Source organism: Protopterus annectens, chromosome 6.part1, assembly GCF_019279795.1.
Source record: "Protopterus annectens isolate FY-2018-M chromosome 6.part1, PAN1.0, whole genome shotgun sequence".
In the NCBI taxonomy this organism is placed as follows: Eukaryota; Metazoa; Chordata; order Ceratodontiformes; family Protopteridae; genus Protopterus; species Protopterus annectens.
Window position 1 is genome coordinate 574278591 of NC_056738.1, and position 24546 is coordinate 574303136.

At 38.4% G+C, this 24546-nt stretch overlaps 1 protein-coding gene across 7 annotated transcripts in view; it reads right to left on the reverse strand.

The window, feature by feature from the left end:
* Positions 1-24546, reverse strand: part of RASGRP2 (RAS guanyl releasing protein 2) — a 1579354-nt gene that overhangs the window by 514188 nt on the left and 1040620 nt on the right. The gene's annotated exons all lie outside the window — the stretch shown is intronic.

Here is a 24546-nt window from a genome sequence, read left to right on the forward strand (position 1 = left end):
TAGCAAACAATACATGTGGCCATGACTACAGCAAGTTTTGCTGTTCTAGAACATAAAAGAACGCTGAGGGGTAATGAGAGTGTGTATGGGCACAAATGATATTCTCAGAGACCCAGCAATCATCCTGTATGTCTGGCTGTGTGAAAGGGAAGGAAAGTGGCCAACGTACAGTTCTTTTTAATGAATGGACAAAAAAATAAACTTTTCTTTCTTCCATAGATTAGTAGTGCCAGTGCTTTTCAAACAAGTACAGTGATATTACTCTGACAAAGATTGTTTGAACTTTAATATATTGTTTACTCATATTTCAAGCTTTTGACTGTGGTATTAGTTGCTAGGTTGACCCTTACATGTTTTTTTTGTTTTGTTTTTTTCCCCCACAAAAAAGCTGTCTGAAAAATACTTGTCAGTCTACCAATCTGGTTTTGCACTCTACAGCTGTGACAACTGCCTGGCTGCCTGCAAAGAACTTAAAAATATTGATGTCCCAAAGTGCACATATAGAGTAAAGTCACCAATGTGTCATTTCTGCAAAGCCAGTCATAGAACTCTTAGTGTACGAAGCTTGTGAAATTCCATTTGAAGAAGCCCCTGTGCACTATTTATTAATTTTATTTATTTATTTATCATTTGTTAACTGGGAAAGTCCGACTTGGAACAAAGCCAATTTTCAGCGGAGACCGGGGGAGAAATGCTTCAGATGCATGTCGTTCTAATGTGGGAGGAAACCTGAGCACCCAGAGGAAACCCACATGAATGCATGGAGGACATGCAGACTCCGCACAGAAGGCACCCCAGCCAAGAATCGAACCAGAGGACTTTTTGCTGTGAGGAGACACCACCACCACTGCACCATCCTGTACACTAGCAGGTCTTGCAGTAGTGATGCTGTTGGTGAAAAGTCAGGTGGAATAATGAGCAGAAGAGAGGTCAACACCAGGAAGAACCAGCCAATCAAAAGCTTTGGTGTCAGTGTCCAGCAGTCTGTGACACAGGGGGTGCACCCTGGTGGTTCAAGCAGATCACAACTAAATCTAGAAGGCAAGGAGGAACTGAAAGCAACTTGAATAGTGGGGCTGAGATTGTGATGCAGAAGTAAGGATGCAAAAAAGCGGAAATAAGTTCGGAGTCACTACGGTGACCTCCGTTTGCTTTTTGATTTGGTGGATAACAAAAATGCTGTGTGTGAACAGGAGAGGAGAGTATCACCTTCATCACTGTTTAAAAACAAAATTGACATTTTCTTCAACAAGCATATATTATTGGAAACTTTTTTTCTTTGCCTTTTTTGTACCACAAAAATAAAATCACAATGCCAAACACAGAAAAAGCATTAACAATATGTCAGAGCATTTCTAACTGGAGACGAAAGGCCCCATTATCAATAAACTCAGTCTGAGTAAATTTTAAATATATTGTTCATAAGAAAAGTCCCATTACTTATGACCAAATGTCACATCCATCTTTTGTAAACAATGCAATGGAAAACATGTTCTGGAAGGCACAGTCATTTTGCTGCATCCAGATCAGTTTGAATACCATCCTGTGGGTATAATCTCAGACCAAAATCTGTGCTACAAAATGCAAATACCATTCAGTTGAGATACAAATGATGAAACGCTTTGTAACTGAGGAAACCTTTATGAAAATCTCTTTGAGGAGTGGGAACTTAATAAACAAGTACCATTTCTAAAGAAAACATCCTTCCCCTTTGTCAAGTGTTTGGCAAAAAAACTTAACCCATGCCATAATTACAAATACTACTACATTTTTATTTGTACTAGTAATATACAAGAGTATACCTGCAAGTCAGTTATATCATTCCCGTTTATCAGTTTACATTTTTTTAAGATCTGTAAATAAATGAGACCATACAGGCTGAACGACTTTGTACAGCCAATAAAATACTTATGGCACCTGCAACAGAGTTATCTCTAGAAACTGAAGAGTTTGGTGACTCAGTTATCCCACAGCAGCAAGTTTACAGGGAGTCAAGTAGACATTATGAAACAACATAAATTGTTAATACATGAATTTGGTAAGTGGTAGGCATCTAATAACTCTAAAACAAATTTCCCTCAAATGTACTTGATGTGGATTTTAACTAATGACAAACAGCAGACATATATCAAAGAACAACGTGCTGAATTTAAGACTCTTGTTATAGAAATATTAGAGTGCTTTAAGATATCAAAACCATGAAAATATTTATGTAAATATAATACCATTCACTTCAAAATCAGCAGTTACAATCCTAATTAAAATCATCTGGATAGTACCACTGTATTTTCAATACAGTAAAGATGCAATACTGAACAGGTACATTATTCATCATTATAATGTGATTTTCTTCCACCATAAATTGTTTAAGATGCCACACACTGAAAATGAATTTCTGAACTCCTAAAATTAAGAGTTAGAAGAAAAGAAAATATGCAAAGTTTTATAGAAAAAGGGAAAAGTTTAGGGTTTGATTCATCGATCAATAACAACAGGTTTAACTGCAGTAATCTAAAGGTGAGGGTTATCGAGTGGAATAATTAAGTACCCTATGTAATTAAATGTTGTATAATTCCTGAACTTGTATAGAAAAGGTGGAATTGGATTCTTCAGGCCTCCTTTCTCTTCAGGATCAAAATACCCAGTTTTATTCCAGGATTCTTCTTGTCCGGTATGAAAGTGAGAATGAATTTGTTAAGAGTCAAAATACATGAGATGCAGGAAAAAGCATTATTGGTAAATATAAAATATTCTAGGAAATATATTAATTTTATAATAAGTATTCTTTGTTACTAGATAACACTTAAACTTGTTCCAATCCACCAGATCTATCCTGACTTTATCTAGTACCGAGTTTGGAGGATTATGTGCCTGCATATCTGGAATCAAGTCAAATACCTATAATGTGAGTGGAGAACTCCATCAAAGGTGCATCTTGCTTATTTTCCTGTTTGGGATATTCATAAGCAGCGATCAAGGCATAAAAAAAGTTTTATAGGTTATACAGCTGGGGGATATGAAATGCGTCACTGTAGTTTGCAGATGATGCTGTCCCCATAGTATCATGTGACTGATCTCCATCATGAACTGGAGCCGTTTACGGCTGCATGTGAAGTGGCAAAGAATGACAATCAGCACTTGTAAGTCAAAGGCCAGAATTTTTTCTCAGACTGATGTATTCTGTGCATGTGAGGGGGCATTCCTACCTACAGCAGAGAACTTAAATTATACCGAGGTCCCGATCGCAAAAAAAAATGAGCAAGGAATCAGGAAACTTAGCAGGGGATCGATGCAATGATGCTGTATTGTCATGGTGAAGCAGTTACTGAGTCATATGACAAAGCTCTCAATTTACTTTTAAGTCTATGCCCTCACCCTCACCTATGAGCATGTGCTTGGCCTGTGACAAAAAGAATGAGATCATGCACATAAGAGGCTGAAATGATGTTTTATTTTTATTTTATTTCCATTTGCTGATCAGAACAGTCTGTGTAAACCCCCCTTTTCAATGAGGCCCAGGAAGAAAAGCTCTATGTTTACATCTTAAAACATAAAACATTAGAAACACAGCATTAGATTACAATTTTTAAGCTACCCTAAGTTGATTTGAGAAATGCAATTTCCAAAACCAGGCATGAAAAGAATCAAACATACATATGATGCATTAAAACACAGGGAGCAGAAATGCACGTTGACTATTTACAAGCAGAAAAGAGAAGGACTGTAAGAATGCACAGCCAGAGTGATGGCATGGCATCCAGATGCAGAACAGGAACATAATCAACAGTTGAGCAGGTGTTGTTTGAGTAGGGCTTTAAAGAATTCAAGCCTCTCTAGTTGTCGCCATTCAGTGTGTTGCACCATAGCTTAGTGACTTGAGTAAACTGGGTCACCAGCTATGGTTTTAGATTTATTAGACGTTAGGAAACCTTATTTCCTGCACAGTTCCCGTGTAGGTGAGTAGTGATGGAGAATGTTGTTTAAAGGTGGCCAGTTTTGGGGTTTATAAATTAGGTTGGTACTGTAATGCATCGTGTGTAGCAGAGATGTTGTAGAAGCTCAGTCCAGTGTAATTGTTTAAAGGCAACACAGTGAAGTGTTCTGGGTGGAAGGATAGTTGTGAATTTAGCAATTTTGTTATAAAACACATCAAGTTTCTTCATATAAGTAAAATGCAGCTAAGTAAGAATGGGAGTTGAATGAAGAAGTGATGGGAGAAGATAGGATGAAGCTATGGTTTTCCTAGCAGATGCTGAGAGATATGGATTAACTCAAAGTGCACCAAGTTTTTGGTATGTTTTGTATTGGCTTGAAGAATATGATGCTCATTTTTAGGTTTTCTTCTATATTAACACCCAAAAGTTTAGTCTGGCATACTATTTCTATTGCAGTATTCTCTTTTAAAGTAATGCTAAAGGTATGTTTTTGGTTTTGGTACTCAGATGAAAAGGTGTCTTGAGTGTCCCACTGGAGGTACAGTATATGTTAGCTGTAGAGCAGATACGGGCAAAGTCATTTTTATATTGATGTTAAACAATAATGATCCTATGACTGATCCCTGAGGAACAGCAATAGAGACGGGGAGAAATACTGAGTATTTGTTTTGCCATTTTACAGCTTGTTGCCTATATGATAGGTGGGTTACCTTCGGAACATCGAAAGCTCATTTCACTGACAAGCAAATCAGCATGCTCATTTCACTGAAACCTCATTTTACTGACAACTGTGCCCCCCACACCCCCTTCTACTATATATTCTAACTCCAAGATCGCACTGCAGTGGAGAAAAGGTCATATACCACTGTCAATGAAATGAGTTGCCAGTGAAATGAGGTTTCAGTGAAATGGTCATGCTGATTTGCTTGTCAGTGAAATGAGCTGTCGATGTTCTGAAGGTAACCTGATAGGTAGCTATGAAACCATAAGAGGCATGAGTGATAAAGTCTTAAAAATGTGTGTCTTTAGTCATTTTAATGAGAAACTGTGTCAAAGGACTTAGGTAGGTCAAAGAAAAAAAAGTTTATGGTCTTAGTGAAACTGAGGAAGGCAGTGTTTGTGATACAGTGGGGATGTAAACCATGCTTAGTTTGAGAAAGAAAATTATTGCTGTTAAAGTAGTTAAAAAGCTGAGAATGGATAGGATAGTGATAGGGTTATAGTTAGAGATTTCTTTGGAATTTCCAGCTTTCTGCAGGAAATGGTAAAGTCTTTATAGGTTCATAGGTTGGTACTAGGCTATCAGCCCTAGGGTCTATACAAGCCTAGCCATAACAATTCCCCGGCTATTTCTTCCCACATTATTTACTTCCCTGGACCCCTATCTAGCAGGGTGACTGACATGATCCTCAGGGTGAATTTCCTTTCTCCCATCCAATCGTCAAAGTTCCTTTTGAAGAAGGCCAAAGAGGCACTCTGCTTGACATGTATGGGCAATCTATTCCAGAGTCTGGGAAGTCTCTGGGTCAGGAACCTATCCCTCCAGCATGTTTTGTTTATTGTGATGACAAGGTTTAGATCCCTGGAGCGTGTGGCTCTGAGGGATTGGGATTTCTTTAAGTGTAGCATGTCCAACAGCTCTGGGTTTGACATGGCCTTGCATGTTAAGCAGAGATTGCCTCTGAATAGACGATATGCGACAGTGTATAGCTGGAGTTTTTTAAGACGGTCAGCATAGGGCATCTGCTTCAGGCCTATGATTCTTTTAGTGAGGTATTTCTGCGGCCTTTCCAGTTGTTGCAGATGTCAAGAGAGGTACATACCACATGGGGCGTTGTATTCTATAATGGGTCTAATGAGGGATGAGTGCAGTGGGACAATGACTTCCTTTTTTCTGGATGAAAAGCCCTTAGTGATGAGGTGTGCCACACAGAAGGATTTCCTGACTGCTGTGGCAATGTGGTTATCAAAGGTGAGGCCACTGTCCACCTGTGTCCCTAAGTCTCTTATCACACTTTCGGTGTTTAGTGTACTGCCACCTATACGGTAATTCATGGGTACATGTTTTTTCCCAAAGGGGATAACTGTACATTTCTTGGCATTGAGTTTGAGCCCATGGCTCTGGCACCAATCATCTGTTTCTGTAAGGCCCTTTTGTAGAGTATTGACATCATTTGGGGATTCAATAATGGCACCCAGTTTGCAGTCATCTGTGAACTCTGTTAGTTAGAGTCCTTTAGTGTTGGACTGTACTTCAGAGAAGTAGATGCCAAACAAGAGCGGTCCCCGGACTGAACTCTGAGGTACTCCACTTGTCACTTGTCTGGCTACTTTTACAGTGTGGGTTCTATCAGTAAGTCAGTTAGCAACCCATTGGGTGATGTAGGGATTAATGCCCAGTTTAGTAAGTTTATCTATGATTCCAGAGTGGGGGATGGTGTCAAAGGCCTTGGCAAGGTCTAGATAGGCTGTGTGAACCACCTTACCCTTGTCCATGGCTCTGGATACTGATTCGAAGAAGTCAATCAGGTTCAAGAGACAAGATCGGCCCTTCACAAACCCAAACTGGGTGGGGTCCAGTGTTTGAAGGTCTTTGTTTATAAGTTCCATGATAATACGCTCCATGGCCTTGCAGACAAGGCTCGTCAGACTGATGGGATGGTAGTTTCCGGGATCCAAGGTGGATCCCCCCTTGTGGAGTGGGATAACTCTAGCTCTGTGCCACTCAGTGGGCACAAAACCTGAGGTGAGGCTATGATTAAACATGGCACTTAAGTGAGGTGCCGGTTCATATTGCAGTTCATGTAGTACACAGCCTGTGATGTCATCTGGTCCCATGGATGCTGTATTCTTACCTTTGGAGAGTGCGTTTTTTACCTGTGTAGCCATTACTGGAATTTGGCAATCTTCTGGTACTGAGATGGGCCATTTAGGGGGTGAAGTTGGCACTGAATCGATCTGCCAGGATATTGGCAATATCCTTGGGATCAGTATACTTAAGGCCATTCTGTTTTAGCTCAGAGCAGATCTGAGCATTGACATTTAGATTATTGACATAGCTATAGAATGCCTCGTGGTTGTCTTTGGAATCTTTGGCAATTTTATTTTCGTAACTAGCTTTGGAGGATTCTATGAGGGATCTCAGTTTCTTACTGAGGCTGGGTAAGGGAGTTTTTTGCATCCTGGGATTTTCCTCTTTTCTGCAACAGTTTCTTCCTTTTGTTGTAAAGTTTGTTTATGGCAGGGGACCACCAGATTGGCTTCCTTTTTTTGAATGAGAGCATCTTGGTTCTATGTGGGATGGCATGATTCATGCATGAGTGGATGTGCTCGTACAGTGCCTTAGTGTAGGATTCAGCATTTGAACTTTCAGTTCCCGTCTGCATGGGTGTCATGAAGTTTGTCACTTCTGACTTGAGTAGCATGAAGTTGGCTTTGGAGAAGTTTTTTATGGAGGTTTCCTTTCTGGGGGGGTGGGATGTGGATGATAAGGGTGATTAGCTTATGGTCATGCCTGACTAACGAGGGGGTGACCATAGATGTGGAGCATCGATTTCCCATGTTGGTAATGACCAGGTCTAAGATACTGGAGCCCCTGGTGGGACTATGGATTGGTTGATTCAGGGCGTTGGAATTTATGAATTCCAAGAACCACTGGGCAAAGGTGTTGGTACACGAGTAGTTTTCCCAGTTACAGGGTAGTTAAAATCACCCAGTATTAGGGTGTTTGCTTCTATCTTAATATTTTCCAGCATTTTTAGAATGGTTTTCCAGAGTAAGGTGACATAGCCCTCTGTCATTGACTGGTATTTAAGGATAGAAATAAGGTAGGTAAGAACATCTGCTGCCATGTTAATATATTCACTTGGTAGATTGTCAGTGGCCAAGGTAGTGGGTTTCAGGTTTTGAAGATATTGTTTAACTGTAGCCATTTGGGCAGGTTTAAATTTAAAAGGAGGATAATTGTTTTCAGTACAGATTGGCAGGATGAAGGGAGTAGCAGGGTTATCTTTGAGTAAGCTTTGTATTGTTTTAACAAACTGGTAAGTAATTGAATGCAGTAGCAACACTATCATTAGTACTGTTTGTTTGGTGGAGGTGAGGTAGCATGGCCTGGGTGTAGTAGATTATTTATTGTAGCCCAGAACAGTTTGGAATTGTTTTGATATTTATGCTTTTCAGGGTAGTGGCATAATGGTTAATGAGTTTTCCTTACAGGCACAAGTTACAATGTTTGATTCTCACCATTGGGAAAGCATGGCTAAGCTTAAAAAGGCCCCCTGAGATTGCTAGGCTAGTAATCACATTTGAACATATGTTTAAGCTCCATTTTGGCACCTACTTTTCTGAAGCCGAGGCCAATATAAAAGGCTAACCAAATTTGCAGATGACTGCAAATTAGAAGCAGTCACATAACCCTCTACTGAAACTAATGTTCTTCAAGAAGTACTGATGCAGACAAATAACTGGTGCCACAGCCATGGACTAAAACTAAGTGTCAAGAAATGCATAACAGTATCCTTTGGGAAGTCAGCCACCCCTGGGAACAATCATATTGATAACACACCCCTTAGAGTTGACCTAGTGGCCAGGGACTTGGTGACGCATGCAGACAGCAATCTAGCCTTTGACCACCATGTGTGTATAGTGGTGAGGAAATCATTCTATGCTGCGCAACTTAAAGGTATGGCATCTAGGTTCAATGAGGTTACTATTCGCTGTATTCAACATTTCTCAGACCTGTTATTGAGTACAAAGCCCCCCCCCCCCCCATTGGTATGTGCCTAACCAGGCACATCCAGCAATTGGGGCATCCACAGAGGTTTCTTACTAATACAAGGCGTAAATAACATGTCCAATGCAGAACACTTCAAAGCCCTATCCCTGTACTCAGTTTCCTACACGCTGTTGAGAGAAGATCTATGCCTGGCATGCAAGGCATTATCAAACCACACACTGATGGACCTCCTACATATCCCCAAAACAAACAGCACCAGAATTACCTGTTTTAAAGATTTAAACCTCGTCTGATATAAAACTAGGACCTGCTGGAGAGGCAGTTATATATCCCAGAGATAACTACTCCTCTGGAATAGGCTCTCCATCCATGCCAAGCAGAGTTCCTCCCTAACCTGATTCAAGTACAGTATGGACAACTGGATGTAGAATAGGAAATTCATGCATGGTTTGGCAGCTAGGTCTGTAATGGGCAAAGGCAGCCTGTAAATGGCTCATCTCTCAAGCCCCTGCTTGCACTTTCCAAGAGTACCTGAACTTGTCAGAGATTTGGGATATATGGCTTGGCTTAAAAAGGGCCCAATGGTAGTTAACCTAGTACACAACTATGAACATATGCTGGCATAATAGTATTGTCTGATTTAAATTGCTTTTAGCACAATTTCTATACGGTCTATAAATCTGTAGGCTGGTGTGTGTTTTACTACAGTGCCATTCTTTCCAGAATGCATTTCTTTGTAACAAATTGTTTGGTTTGTTTGATTAACAAAGATGCAGGGTTTGATTCAATTTTTATTTTTATAAATGGGAGCAAGATTGCTGAGAATGTTTAGAAAAAAATTGTATTGAAGTAAGTGACTGCTAAATCTAGATGCGAGGTCTTAAGTTTGGTCCAACTGATGAGGAAATGGTGACAGATAAATGTTCTTATTTACATTTGTTGACCGGGAGTGTCCGACTGGATGTAGGTCCATTTTCAGTGGAGGCCCGGGGAGAAAAGATCCACAGTTAAAATATACAGACAGTAGTTACATTGGATTTACATAGCAATTAACAACTTGATCAACATAGCAATTACAAACAGTTACAGATGAACATAGTACATCAGTAGACAACTAGAAGCTTTATCATCTGCGAAGTATGTAACAGACATTAACAACTGTTACAATAAGAAGTTCCTGCTGTATAATAAGTAGTTAGGCTTATGAGCATCCGAGCTTGCTATAATCAAGGTAGTTAGTGGGGTGGAAAGGGTGGGTGATATTAGAGGGGGAGTTGTAAGGGCATAGCCAGAATGTTTTAGGTGCACTTTTAGTAAAGTTTTGAAATGGGTGCATGAAGGTACAGAGATCATTGTGGGTGGGAGGGAGTTCCATAATTTGGCTATAGTGCAAGAGAACAGTGCTTCTCCAGCAGAGTTATTGGCCTTAGTGACCTGTAAGTGATTTTTGTTGCCAGATCTTAGTGGTCTGGTGGTGCGATAGGGTTGGAGTTGATTCTGGAGTAGTGGATGGTTTATTAGTTTGTGGGTGAGTGTGAGTTGATACCATTGAAGGAGGTGAGGGAGTTCAAGCCAGCCCAGTTCAGCAAGTGAGTGACAGTGGTGACTATGGTAGGATGCCCCTGTGGCGAATTCCAGGCAAATCAACTAAGACTGCATACTTGGTTGTATAGGATTATTGTGTTTACATTGCTATGGTGTTGTACCTTAAAGGATGGAAGCTGATTACCAAATTATATCAGTGAGGCAATCTGAGTTACTTGCATTTTTTGGCTTAGAGGAGAGGATCCAGTCTAGTGTAGAATGCTTGTTACTACTTTTATTTAGCCTACTGGGGGAGGTAAATAGCTGTGTGGAACAATTAAGATTTATAGAGTTTTTAGGAGAGTCTGAGTTTGTAACTTATCAATGTTTGCATAACCCAGAATAATTAATTAGTGATCCAATACTCTTCTGCTGTTTGGATATTGTTACCTGGAGTTATATTTAAGGCTATCATGCACAATTTGTATGTGTTTTTAAAATGATATCAGCGCTTCAGAACTGTCAAAGTGTGGGGGAAATACGTGGATGAACATCACGGTCAAAAGTGTTTTTACAGATGATGGCCACACACCTTTCCCTTTTTATTTCTTCTGCTAGACCTAAGGATACTGTAACCAGAGAGCAGGATTCCTTCATTTTTCATATCTTGTTTGAGCCAAGTTTCAGTTACTTTTAGGAAGTCAGGGGAATAGATGGCAATACACACATGGAGGTCAGTCAATTTGTTACAGATGCTTCATGCATTTATGTTTAAGAACAGTAAACTAGATACTTTAAGGTAAGAGAAACTGGATAACTTTGGTGAGATGATTGAGTTTTTGTGGTTCTTTCTTGGGACCTGGACTAGGATGGATGTCACCACTAAGGTTCAGTGGTTTTAGAAAATTATCATTTAAGTATAGCTATTAATTTCATGCTAATTTATTATGTTGGGTTTCTGGAGAATGGGGTTGTAGTTCAGGTATCTAAATTTTAAAAAGGTCAGTGTCTGTGTAGTGACAGAGGTGTGCTGACATGTGATGATGGAGACTTCAATTTTGTTGTGGACTGCTTGTGCTTCTGGGAGAAATAAACTGTTGGAAGTGCCAAGAAATGGAAGGTGGAATAGAACTGAAGGTACTGCAAACATGTTCATTTTGTTAAGGGCAATAGTAGGACAAGAGAGAGATGATAAAAACATAAGCAAGTGTGGAAAGTTGTAGGTGTAAGTAAGCTTCAGAATGTACTTGATAAAGATAGTTCAGAAGGTAGAGAAAGGAGGAGAAAGGTGAGTGTTAGTTCAGCAAATTAGATAGTTTGAGTGCTGGGTAATTGGACGAAATGCCTCAAAATACAAAACCAGATCGACTAGTAAACAAAAACGGCGGCAGCGAAACCATAGGCGACACTGTTATTATTACAAATAGAGTGAGCGCTTTCGTCTGTGTAATTCCACCAACTTCATCAGACAAGTAAAACCACGTTTGTTACAACTTAAATACTTACAAAAAGCCATACCAATTAAGCAATTAAAAGCATTTTTTAAAAAAATTAAAGAAAGACTCCCAAAATTATTGCACCATTAACACCAAAGTGGAAATACAATTTGCATTTCCTGTACTATAAAGTACTTTATGTTTAAAAATGCATTCTTTAAACTACATAGCCATCGCAGAACCATTAATCTCAAAATAAGATAAAAAAGAATAGAAGTAAAACACATCACTGAAAAACAACATCAGTAAGACCTAGCCAAAGTCCTTGCAAATTCCTTGTATGCATATTTATATCATTATGTTTTTCATCAAGCGATTATGATACATAATAACAATAAGCAAAAATATTTCACAATAATACACTATGCATTTGCTTAAATTGGAAACCCAAGTAAAGACTTGCAGGGGTTACTTAAGCCCGAAGCCAATGAATGGACAAAATCTCGCCATATATAATACACCTAATAATAAACTGAAAAATGTAAAATGTGAATTATTATTAATGGTACTAATAATAAGCTATAAAAACCGTATGTAGGGTAGCTTTATCTATTAAGGGCCTTGAGTTTAAGAAGGCATCTAATAGAAATGAAATCATTAAGCCCTGGGAGCACATGGGCTGATGTGCGTACTTGCCATTTCAGTTCACATTCCTCCAGTCTAAGTTTCCAAAGCCCACCCCTAATATTGTGTTCTACCTGTTGTAGGACAACAAATTGAAATTGGTGGTTGGGGTGTTCTATAACATGTCTCACCAAAGCATTGGTAGTATTGTTCTTACCAATACAATGTGTGTTCATATACCCTTTGTTTGATTTTTCTCTCCGTTTTCCCAATATAGTATGCATCACAGGAGACACAAATTGCTGCATAAACCACTCCTTGGGACTCGCAATTAAACTTGCCCCTTATATGGTACTCTTTCTCCCTCAGCTTGACCTTGTTTGTAGTTCTAATAAATCTACATTGTGGGCATCTACCACATTTCAACATGCCCATACCTCTTTTATTTACCTTACTTCTCTCCATTAAGGATTTCAAATTAGGGCCCCTTTGCAAAGTCATGAGAGGGTGTTATCCCAGTTTGATGAGACTGGTATCTTCATTAATGAAAGACCAGTTTTTATTAAGGATATCTCTAATATGTGTAGCATCCAGAGAAAATGTTGTAATGAACCTGTTGGCTATGTTGTCATTAGCCTGATCCCTTGTCACTATATTATCTGTCCATCCAGTATGCTCTTGCTCATACCCTTTACAAACAATCGAGCGAAAATGACCTAAAATTCTCTTCCTATCAACTTCCTCAAAAATGTTATTGAGGAACCCCAATGGGTAACCTCTTTTTAAAAACATAGATTTTAGAAGTGTACATTCACCTGTAAATTCGCCATAGCAAGAGATCATTCTAGCAGCCCTAACCGCTTGCCCTTTCACAATTGCCTTTTTTGGTGTAATGGGTGGCTGCTGGTAAAATGTAAATAGGCATTAGAGTAAGTGGGCTTGTGGTAGATAGTTCTATATCTTTGGTTCAGACTATCCTTACCTAGAAGCACATCCAAGTAGTTAATATCCTTATGTCCTATCTGATATGTGAAATCCATAAATGGAGTAAAAGTTTTAATGTTACTAATGAAGGTTTCAATAAGCTGCACTTCCCCTTCCCAGATAAAACACATATCATCTTGGTACCTTGTGTACCAGGCAACATTTTCTTTGTATAATGCATCATTAAACAAAAAATTCCTCTCCCAAAATGCCATATCACAATTGGCAAAACTACTGCCACAGGGTGACCCCATAGCAATCCCCGTCTTTTGTAGATAGATTGTTCCATTAAACCACAGGAAGTTGTTAGTCAGTACTAGCTCCAACAAAATTTCAATAGTGTTAATGTCACTACTAGCCATCCCTTTTAAATGTAGGAATTCTCTAACCCATTCAATACCTAGTACCTGTGGAATAACTGTATACAGATCTTTTATATCCAGACTTAATTAAGGGTTTTAGTTTGTAATCAGTACATTTAGCACATGTAACTGAACCTCTCCCATCTACTATAGGTCTAAAAGGGGGTTATTACCCCCTTAATGCTGAATACTGCATAAAAGAGGGTGAATAATGTACTTAATGACTTATTCCTCAAAGGTAGTATTGACATAGACACCTTGCAGTATTTAATCATGCCAGCCCCCATTTTACTTACATTATTTGGGTCTCCCAAACTGCATAAAGATACTCATAACCCCCCTTTTAGACCTATAGTAGATGGGAGAGGTTCACAGTTACGTATGCATGTGCTAAATTTATTGATTACATACAAACTAAAACTAAAACCCTTAAGTCTGAATCACAAATATGCCAAGATTCATGGAATTTTCTTCACTGTATCCATAATTTGGAATACAAAGATGGTTTCTTACGGTGGATATAAAAGATCTGTATACAGTTATGGCATTTTGGGAGAGGAATTTTTTATTTAATGATGCATTATAGAAAGAAAATGTTGCCTGGTACACAAGGTACTAAGATGATATGTGTTTTATCTGGGAAGGGGAAGTGCAGCTTATTGAAACCTTCAGTAGTAACATTAAAACTTTTACTTCATTTATGGATTTCACATATCAGATAGGACATAAGGATATTAACTACTTGGATGTGCTTCTAGGTAAGGATAATTTGAACCAAAGATATAGAACTATCTACCACAAGCCCACTTACTCTAAAGCCTATTTACATTTTACCAGCAGCCACCCATTACACCAAAAAAGGCAATTGTGAAAGGGCAAGAGGTTAGGGCTGCTAGAATGATCTCTTGCTATGGCGATTTATAGACAAATGTACACTACTAAAATCTAAGTTTTTAAAAAGAGGTTACCCATTGGGGTTCCTCAATAACATTTTTGAGGAAGTTGATAGGAAGAGAATTTTAGGTCATTTTCGCTCGATTCTTTGTAAAGGGTATGAGCAAGAGCATACTGGATGGACAGATAATATAGTGACAAGGGATCAGGCTAATGACAACATAGCTAACAGGTTCATTACAACATTTTCTCTGGATGCTACACATATTAGAGATATCCTTAATAAAAACTGGTCTTTCATTAATGAAGATACCAGTCTCATCAAACTGGGATAACACCCTCTCATGACTTTGCAAAGGGGCCCTAATTTCAAATCCTTAATGGAGAGAAGTAAGGTAAATAAAAGAGGTATGGGCATGTTGAAATGTGGTAGATGCCCACAATGTAGATTTATTAGAACTACAAACAAGGTCAAGCTGAGGGAGAAAGAGTACCGTATAAGGGGCAAGTTTAATTGTGAGTTCCAAGGAGTGGTTTATGCAGCAATTTGTGTCTCCTGTGATGCGTACTATATTGGGAAATCGGAGAGAAAAATCAATCAAAGGGTATATGAACACACTTATATTGGTAAGAACAATGCTACCAACCCTTTGGCAAGACATATTATAGAACACCCCAACCACCAATTTCAATTTGTTGCCCTACAACAGGTAGAACACAATATTAGGGGTGGGCCTTGGGAACTTAGACTGGAGGAATGTGAACTGAAATGGCAAGTACGCACATCAGCCCATGTGCTCCCAGGGCTTAATGATTTCATTTCTATTAGATGCCTTCTTAAACTCAAGGCCCTTAATAGATAAAGCTACCCTACATACGGTTTTTATAGCTTATTATTAGTACCATTAATAATAATTCACATTTTACATTTTTCAGTTTATTATTAGGTGTATTATATATGGCGAGATTTTGTCCATTCATTGGCTTCGGGCTTAAGTAACCACTGCAAGTCTTTACTTTGGTTTCCAATTTAAACAAATGCATAGTGTATTAGTGTGAAATATTTTGGCTTGTTGCTATTATGCATCATAATAATCGCTTGATGAAGAATATAATGATATAAATATGCATACAAGGAAGTTGCAAAGACTTTGGCTAGGTCTTACTGATGTTTTTCAGTGATTTGTTTTACTTCTATTCTTTTTTATCTTATTTTGAGATTAATGGTTCTGCGATGGCTATGTAGTTTAAAGAATGCATTTTTAAACATAACATACTTTATAGTACAGGTAATGCAAATTGTCTTTCCACTTTGGCATTAATGGTGCAATAATTTTGGGAGTATTTCTGTAATTTAAAAAAAAATGCTTTTAATTGCTTAATTGGTATGGCTGTTTGTATTTAAGTTGTAACAAATGTGGTTTTACTTGTCTGATGAAGTTGGTGGAATTAACACCGACAAAATCACTCACTCTTCTTCTTTCGGCTTTTCCTGGTTAGGGGTCGCCACAGCGGATCACCTGTCCGCTCATGATTGGCAGTGGAGTTTTACAGTGTCGAGTTGCCAGCCCGGCACACAACCTTCCACGAAAGGCGCACGCATGCACACACACACACACACACACACACACACACACACACACACACACACACACACACACACACACACACACACACACACACACGCACTCATACCTAGGGCCAATTTAGAATGTCCAATCCACCTGCAGCAAGTCTTTGGGATGTGGGAGGAAACCGGAGCACCCGGAGGAAACCCACGTGACCACAGGGAGGACATGCAGACTCCACACAGAAGGCAACCCAGCCGAGGATCGAACCGGAGAACTTCTTGCTGTGAGGCGGCAATGCTAACCACTGCACCACCATGGCAAAAGCGCTCACTCTATTTGTAATAAAAACAGTGTTTGCTGTGGTCTCATTGCTGCCATTTTTGTGTTTATTAATTGGATGAAATGCACAGAACTGAAGCTGATTGGCCAAGTATGATTAGGTAAGTGGAGATGGATAAAATAAATATAGAGTAGGTGGGGTGGGTGGGAATGGAGAGGGACAGACCCAAGCCAGATGTGTTTCTGATACTCAGAAACAATTAATTTCATCAATCAGCTGCTAGATAAGCATTACCAATGTAATTACACAGAAAAATTAACAGAACTATCAGCAAATATAAATGCCCTGAGTACCCCTTTTTCAGAGCTCAGTATGAGAAGGAACAGAGTTAAATGTATAACTGATATGAGATGGAATATTTTTTGTAGATCCATAGCTTGGATGGTCATTATGGGCCAGTCTTCACTGAAGGGAACAGAGACAGAAAGCTTAATTTTCCAAAGAAGGACAAGCTGCTTATGAGTAACAAAGCCATAGGAACCCCTAATAGATATACTAGATGCACCTCACTCAGTAGTAGGATCTGGTGTGGACACGTGACACATTGGAAGGATTCTCTTCTTATCTTGCCTTTGAATACCTGCTGACACCAAAAAAACAAGCCAGATACTATTGTAGGACATAGGAAATCTGGTTTGCCCCGCCCAGCTTATCACCACTATGACAAGCAATTTGGAAAATGGATGGATATCAGACCTAACAGACAAGACTACTCTGCAAGAATCTTTGGTTTATAGTTTATACACACATTGTTTTCTTGTATTTTACTCTAGTAATATTACACTGTTGATATACTTTAAATTTGTTTTCTTGGAGTTTTAAAAGTTCTGGACTAGGGCCAGGAAGTAAAATTGTTACATCTTTGACTCTAAAGGTAATAACTTCATCTGAACTGTGAGAAGAGCTAAGAAATAGCATTTTTACTTAAGGTAAAACTTTACTGGGGTCAATATTTAATTCTCAGAGCTATATGCTAAGACAGGATTGTAAAGATTTTTTTTTTAACTTTCCACCCCCTGTAAAACCCTTTCCCTGTTGCATTATTAAGCCCAGTGGCTCAGAAATACCTGCCCCTTCACTCTAGATGTCTATAAAACTCTCCAGAATTTCACAGAATGTCCAGATTTTTGCCTCATATTTTTGGTCTGTACCTCAAAGTTTTTAGTTTTCTGACAAATCATAGAAGATTGAGTTCACAAAATAATGATGGATATTTGAGTTTCAGACTTAACATTCTTCAGAAAATACATGCTAATGGAAGACCTGACATTTTATCAACTTCCTAAGTTTATAACAGCAATATTTAAAAACTGTCCCTGACTTTGGGCCTTTAAAGCCCCATTTGCAGCTTTGTCTAGAATTATTCCACTAAGAAGTTGAGTTGTATGCCTCCAGCGCTTATCTCATCTGCTTGTAATACTGAGAACAAGGTTATACAAAGAAATTCTTCCCCTTGCACTGATTAAAGAACTATACCCTAAATGCAACATTTCCTTTCGTAATACTATATTTCCACCCTAGAGAAGGATCTCTGTACACTTTCATATATTAAAAAAGCATGTGGGATTTCTATCTTAATAAGTTTCCTCAGTGTGCATCATGTTGGAACTGAATGAAATCTCATGACACTTTCTTTAGGAATTTGTCTCCCTTTCTGTTGCATTGCTGCTTTCCTTTCCATATAAAATTATCTTGCTAAGGAAAACAAAAACAAGCAAAGTACATGTAATTCTTTTTTTATTTCAATTCTACTGAGGTGATAAAGATATTCAGGCTCAGACTCAGAGGTCTTTGATTCTGTATTGTCATATGAAGTTGCATTTTCAATTTTTTGAAGTTATAAGCACATTAAGCCTTTTATAGTCGGAATGTGAGTAAAACTGATAACTACCAAGAGTATCATCAAGACAAACTCTTGCAAGCCAGGAAATGTGACTTTCTGAAAGACTCAGGGAAGGAAGAGAGGACCTGAAACTTAAAATATCACTTCTTAAAAAGGTTGCATTATCTCAATTATTTATTATCTTTTCACAAGAACTTTTCAGATATGGTGTAACATGTAAGAAACATACATGCTAGTCTCACTACAAAAAATGTCATTGACATTTCTACTGAGGATTCTCAAAGTTTTCAGTATTTCTCTACTTCCACTCAAGGTTTTTAAGGACTGTGACAGACAAAACAGATCACATCATGAGTTGTGCCCTTACAGTGCATCACTGGCAAGGAGTAGATTTCCAAGAAAACATGATAATGTCAACATGCCTGCCTATGAGGGCATTGACAGTTAGGAAAAATTTTAAATTAATAATAAATAGTTATTGTAGTATTGTCTGGTTTGGATTATGTAGCACTTCATGATACAATAAAAATACACATTATGCCCTGTAGCAGTACTTTACATTTCAATTTTCCTTTTCGTAACTTTCCACCCACTATTTTCACACTGCTACTATATCCACAGATTTAAACACTTTTCCCTGCTTACTTTGAAACTCTCTAATCTTGTTATTGCTTTTCAGAGGACAAAAGGCTTAACTAAGTAAAACATTGTTTTTGTCAAGTGGTTGAGTGTCAAAATGAGAATTGTCATATTTTCACATTGATTCCTCTTTGTTGATAGGTAAAATAATGGTAGTATAATTATAGAAGGCAAGATCAGCAGACAGTGGGATCAGTAGTTTAAGGAAGTTTTTCCTGCAGTTTTGGAGTTTTTTGTTTTTGTTAAACAGGTAAGCACACCTGACACAAATGTTCCTTTTCAGGGGCAATCCAAAAGAATATTCTGGTTAAGGAACTTCCTCCGAGTCATACAGTAGGCAAAGGGAGGTATAGAGAATCAGATCCTGACCCTTTCATTATAAGCAGCAGCTTATTTTCAGAATGCTAACTCTCCAAGCTAACTAGCACATAGAGTTGGTTTATGTTAAATTGTTGGAGTGTGGGGATACAGTCACTCAATATGGGAAACACATGCTTTGTTTTTATTTACATTTTGACAATGTGATACCAATGAATGTTGCATTGACAGTGTATTTAACAAATATATATAATCACATGTTCACATACATACTTGTAGACAGACATACACACAGAATATGAAAAAGAAATAAAATAGGGAGGAAATATTAGTGATCCAAACTAGAATGATGAAAAACATAATGGGGAGAGAGTTGGTTGCAAAGAGTAATGACCTAAAAAACATGATAATGAAATCATCCCACCAGGTTATAACATATTTAGACTTAACCATAAAAAAGAAAGGGAGGGGGAGTAGCACTTCTTTTTAAGGATGGACTACAAGTCACCTCTATACCCTATAACCCACCAAAGGACAACCATGATGAAGTCCTTATTTCCAAATTACAGCTTAACTCTTGTAAATCCTTATATATCTTCTATATCTACCTACCTCCTGGAAACAATATCAGTATACTAGAGTATATTCTTAGCTGGGTCACATCATCCTTCCCACAAGAAACTATAATCCTAGGTGACTTTAGACTGGAAGTACATCAATACTGAACATCCTACCTCTCATATTAACCTTCAAGGCTTCTCTCAGACCATTACCTCCCCAACAACAATAAACAAACCAAACAAAAAAGAGAGCACTTTGGATTGGATCCTTATTAATAACTACCACCAAACTTACACAGTTGGTATCCTCAGTGATGATGCAAGTGACCACTCCTTGACCTATATAATCAGGCAAAAATTTGATACCTCTCACCTAACATCATATAGGACTATACGGACCAACAAGCAATTTAACAAACACCTTTTCCAGAGTGAACTCAGTGCCTGTGATTGGTCCCAATTAAAAACCCTCCCACTTTAACAGGGTGTCAAATACTTTAACTCTAAGTGCTTAGAAATCTTAGACCAGCATGCACCTAAACGTACTATCAGAACTAGGTCCAGACCTGCCCCCTGGCTTACGAATGAAACCAAGAAAAAAATCCTCCTCAGAAATAAAGCCTGGTGTAGGTGGCGAACTATCAAAAATACATCAGATCAACAAATCTTTAGACTTATGAGAAACATGACAAAAAAAGCAATTCTCAGACAAAAAAAAAACTTTTACTGTAAAATGCAGCAAACACACCAAAACAATCCTCAAAGATTCTGGGCAAGAATCAATAGACTCCTATAACCATGTCACTCAAGTACACCAACCCCAACAGGTGCATCACATGAGACTCCTATCCAAACTGCCAATGCTTTCAATTCCTTCATCACAGAGGCTATCCAATCACTAGACAGTCAGCTAGCTCCTGATAGATCCAGTCTTCTTAACTCTTCTCCCAGCTATCTTTCTACCTTCTGATTACTACCCACCTCAACTAATTTTATCTACAAACTCATTCGAAAACTTAAGCCTTGTACTCCTTCTGCTGACCAGATCCCGGCCGAATACCTGCAAAAGCAGCTAAAGAAGTAGCTTACCCTATATCCATCCTGATTAATAGAACAACTAACGAGGGAATCATCCCTGACATATGGAAAATCTCACACATTATACCCCTACACAAAGGTGGCATTATCCCCCTACACAAAGGTGGCAACTCAAATGATTACTCTAACTACCGACCTATAGCCCTACTACCCCCCCCCCCCTTAGCAAAAATAATGGAAAAATGTATTCACCATCAGCTTCTAAACCATTTAATTCAACATAACATACTAGCTGAAAGCCAACATGGCTTTAAGGCCATTCTACAGTACTACTGCTGCTCTCTTATCTTTTACTGATACCATAAACAAAAACCGCAATAATCATGTTCTCTCTTCCTCTCTATTTATTGATCTCTCAAAAAAATTTGATATGGTAAATGACTCTCTACTTATAAATATTCTGAAATCACTCTCTCTTGATACTCTGGCTGTACAATGGTTTACTTCCTACCTCAGCAATAGGCTGTGCTCTGGGAGAATAAACTATCATCCCACCTGCCAGTCTCACTAGGCGTCCCTCAGGGCTCCATTCTAGGCCCTCTCTTATTCTCAATATTTATCGATGATCTCTACCTAGCTATTCCTCATGCAACCTGCATACAATATGCAGATGATTCAACTTTAATCTGTGCAGCTGAATCTTCATCTGAACTACAATCCCTAACTCAGAAGATATTTAACATAGTAGAGACTTGGTTCTTAAAACGTTGCCTCCTCTTGGATCCCAAATAAACAAAGCTCCTTCTCTTTACTCCTACCTGTAAATCCATGCCTTTCAATTTCTCTGTTATTTCTAACAATGGCACCCTCATATCCCCTGATTCTACCACCAAACTCCTAGGAATTACAATAGACAATAACCTTAACTTCGATACCGATATTAATAACACTATAAAAACAGTCAACAGAAAAATGGGCTCCCTATACAAGATCAAATACTTTTTTCATTCCAACAGCCAGAACTACTATTGCCCACTCCCATCTAATCTCAACACTTCTCTATGCCTCACCAATATACACCTACCTATCCAAGAAGAATATTCTCTATGCCTCAACAATATACACCAACCTATCCAAGAAGAATCTTCTCAAACTAACTACATCTTATAATAACATTGCCAGATTTGCTACTGGTAATCCCTTTAGAACTCATCACTGTCAGAATCTAAACAACTAGGATGGCTTGAACTGCAAAATCAGTTTCATTTTAACCAACTTACCATTGCTCATAAGATCCTCAACCAGCCTAACAACACTCCTATACTCTCAAACCTTATTACTCCATATACAAATCTTAATACCTTATGCTCTGCTAATAAACTTCTACTCAGTATTAGCAAGTCTAACAACATGGCAGGTAACTCTCTTGTCTCAAACACAACTGGGAAAAACTGGAACCTTCTACCTAATGATCTTACTTCACTTCCTTCCCTATCCCACTTCAAACAAAAACTCAAAATATACCTTAGAACACACTGGCTTTGCCCTTGCACTAACCCTGACTAACCCACTACCTCTGTGACTAAATTTCTCCTAACTCCACTCTGACTTAATTCAATGCTCTTTACTGCAAACATTGCAGGAATTGTAAACCTGCATACAGTAATGAACTATCTCACATGGATATCTTGTTCTATATGTTGTAAATGCTCTTAGGCAACCATTCTCAAGAATTATAAACCTGACAAAAAGTTCAATCTACCTCATGGGAATATCTTGTTCTATATTTTTGTAAATATTGTTTTGCAATGTACTGTAAAATGTTTTGTATCATCTGCTATGTTAACTTGATTGTAACCTTATATACACTGTTTTGAATTGCAACCTTATACATATTGGTATAATGGATCTATCTTGAAGCTTTTCTCCCCGGGCCTCTACTGAAAATGGACATATATCCAGTTGGACTAGCCAGGTCAACAAATGTAAAATAAATAAAAAAATAAATAAATAAATGATATATTACACGAGTAGAACAGCCTGAACAAATTAAGTGAAGGAGAGATTTGTGAGGTACTCATGATATTACGCAGTTCAGGGAGCTCTGAGATGAATAATGGACTGTGGAGTTTCATATTAGAACATGGGAATTAGAGACATCAGTGGACTAGCTAGTCAGGCATGGACTGATAGAGTAGTAATGGAGAGGAGGTGGCAACAGGAGACTTGCAAACAGGAATGGTTGCAAGGAAAACAGAGGACAAGAAAACATAAGTAGAGGTTTTCAAGTCAATTATCACAGGCTACGATGGAGAGAAAGTAGGAGATGTGGTCAAAAAAGGAAGTACTAGGCGAAGGAATGCATAATGGAAGGAAAGTTGGTTGCAAAGAGTAGTGACAATTTGTAGGTAGCACATAACGTCAGAGGTGGCCGAACAAAACCAGCATTGCACAGTGATGAGAGCCTAAAGGCAAAATAGAAAAAACATTCAAGAGGCCTTGAAGGGAAAATAAGCAGGATGGTGAAGAGCTTGTATGAATCATATCAAGGAAGGCAACTAGCACATAAAGTTAATAATACAGAGAATGGTGGAAATTGTGGCTGAAATTTTACAGTTGAAAGAAATGGTGGCATGGGGCTGTGGACAAACAAGAGGATAGACATTGCAGGGAAACGCAGGAGAGTTTGTTGACTGCAGATCTAATCACAAACAGAACTAGGAATCTAGGTAGGCAAGAAATGGAAACCATTCTCGGGGCATAACATGAGTAAACTGTGAGTTAAAATGAACAAAGATCACCAAGTGGAATAGGTAACATGGTATATGTAAGGCACCATCAGCTGTCAGAAGAAATGGTTCGGATGGCAGCATTTAGGATGCCTATACAGGGGGGTATGAGGTAGCATTCTTAGAATTATTACCTGAATCAGCACCTAGCATGCACACAGAAAAGCTGTAGTGCCGTTTCTCATATTCAACACGAATAATGTAGATCATGTAAAGAGATATTCTGCTTAGTCCAGCACACATATCCAGTTATTTAACAAGCAATTCGCTATTAAACAGGGAGTCACACTTGTTGAAGGGAACATTACCGAGAATATGTGCTACACGAGTATGGGAGAAAATGCAATCACACTGCTTAATAAAAAGGCTACCAAAGTAAGTGATCATGCCTTTCAACCTCAAAACAAAAACACAGTGGACAAAGCCAAAAATAATGGGGAGACATAGGCCCAAAAATAGGGACAAATTTTAATTATTGCTCTTATAAACTTAGAAAGTAGCTAGAATAACAGGCTCTATATTATCATGTATTTTCTGAAGGATGTGAAGTCTGAAACAATGTTTGCTATTTTAGTGACTTCAGTTATCAATGATTTGCCAGAAAACCACAAATTTTATGAGACTACACAAAAAAATATGAGACAAAAATCTGGTCATTTGAAAGGCATGCAAGTTGCTCCTCCAAATACTCACAAAAGTAAAGTATAGTAATTTCATTTAGTCTGTGTATAAGCTGTGTTGCCTCATATTGGCTAAAACTACAGGTAAATGTTGCACTTTGAGAGTCCATGTAAGGTTATCAGAACAACTCCTGACACAATCCACTCAGAGCGTAGTAGTTTTAACATGATAGTCTTCTACTCTTCCATTTGGCTATATTTCCTGAAATACTTCAGGAATGGTCCATAAGTCATGGAACGGGTTTGATTGCTAGCATTAAAGAATGAAATT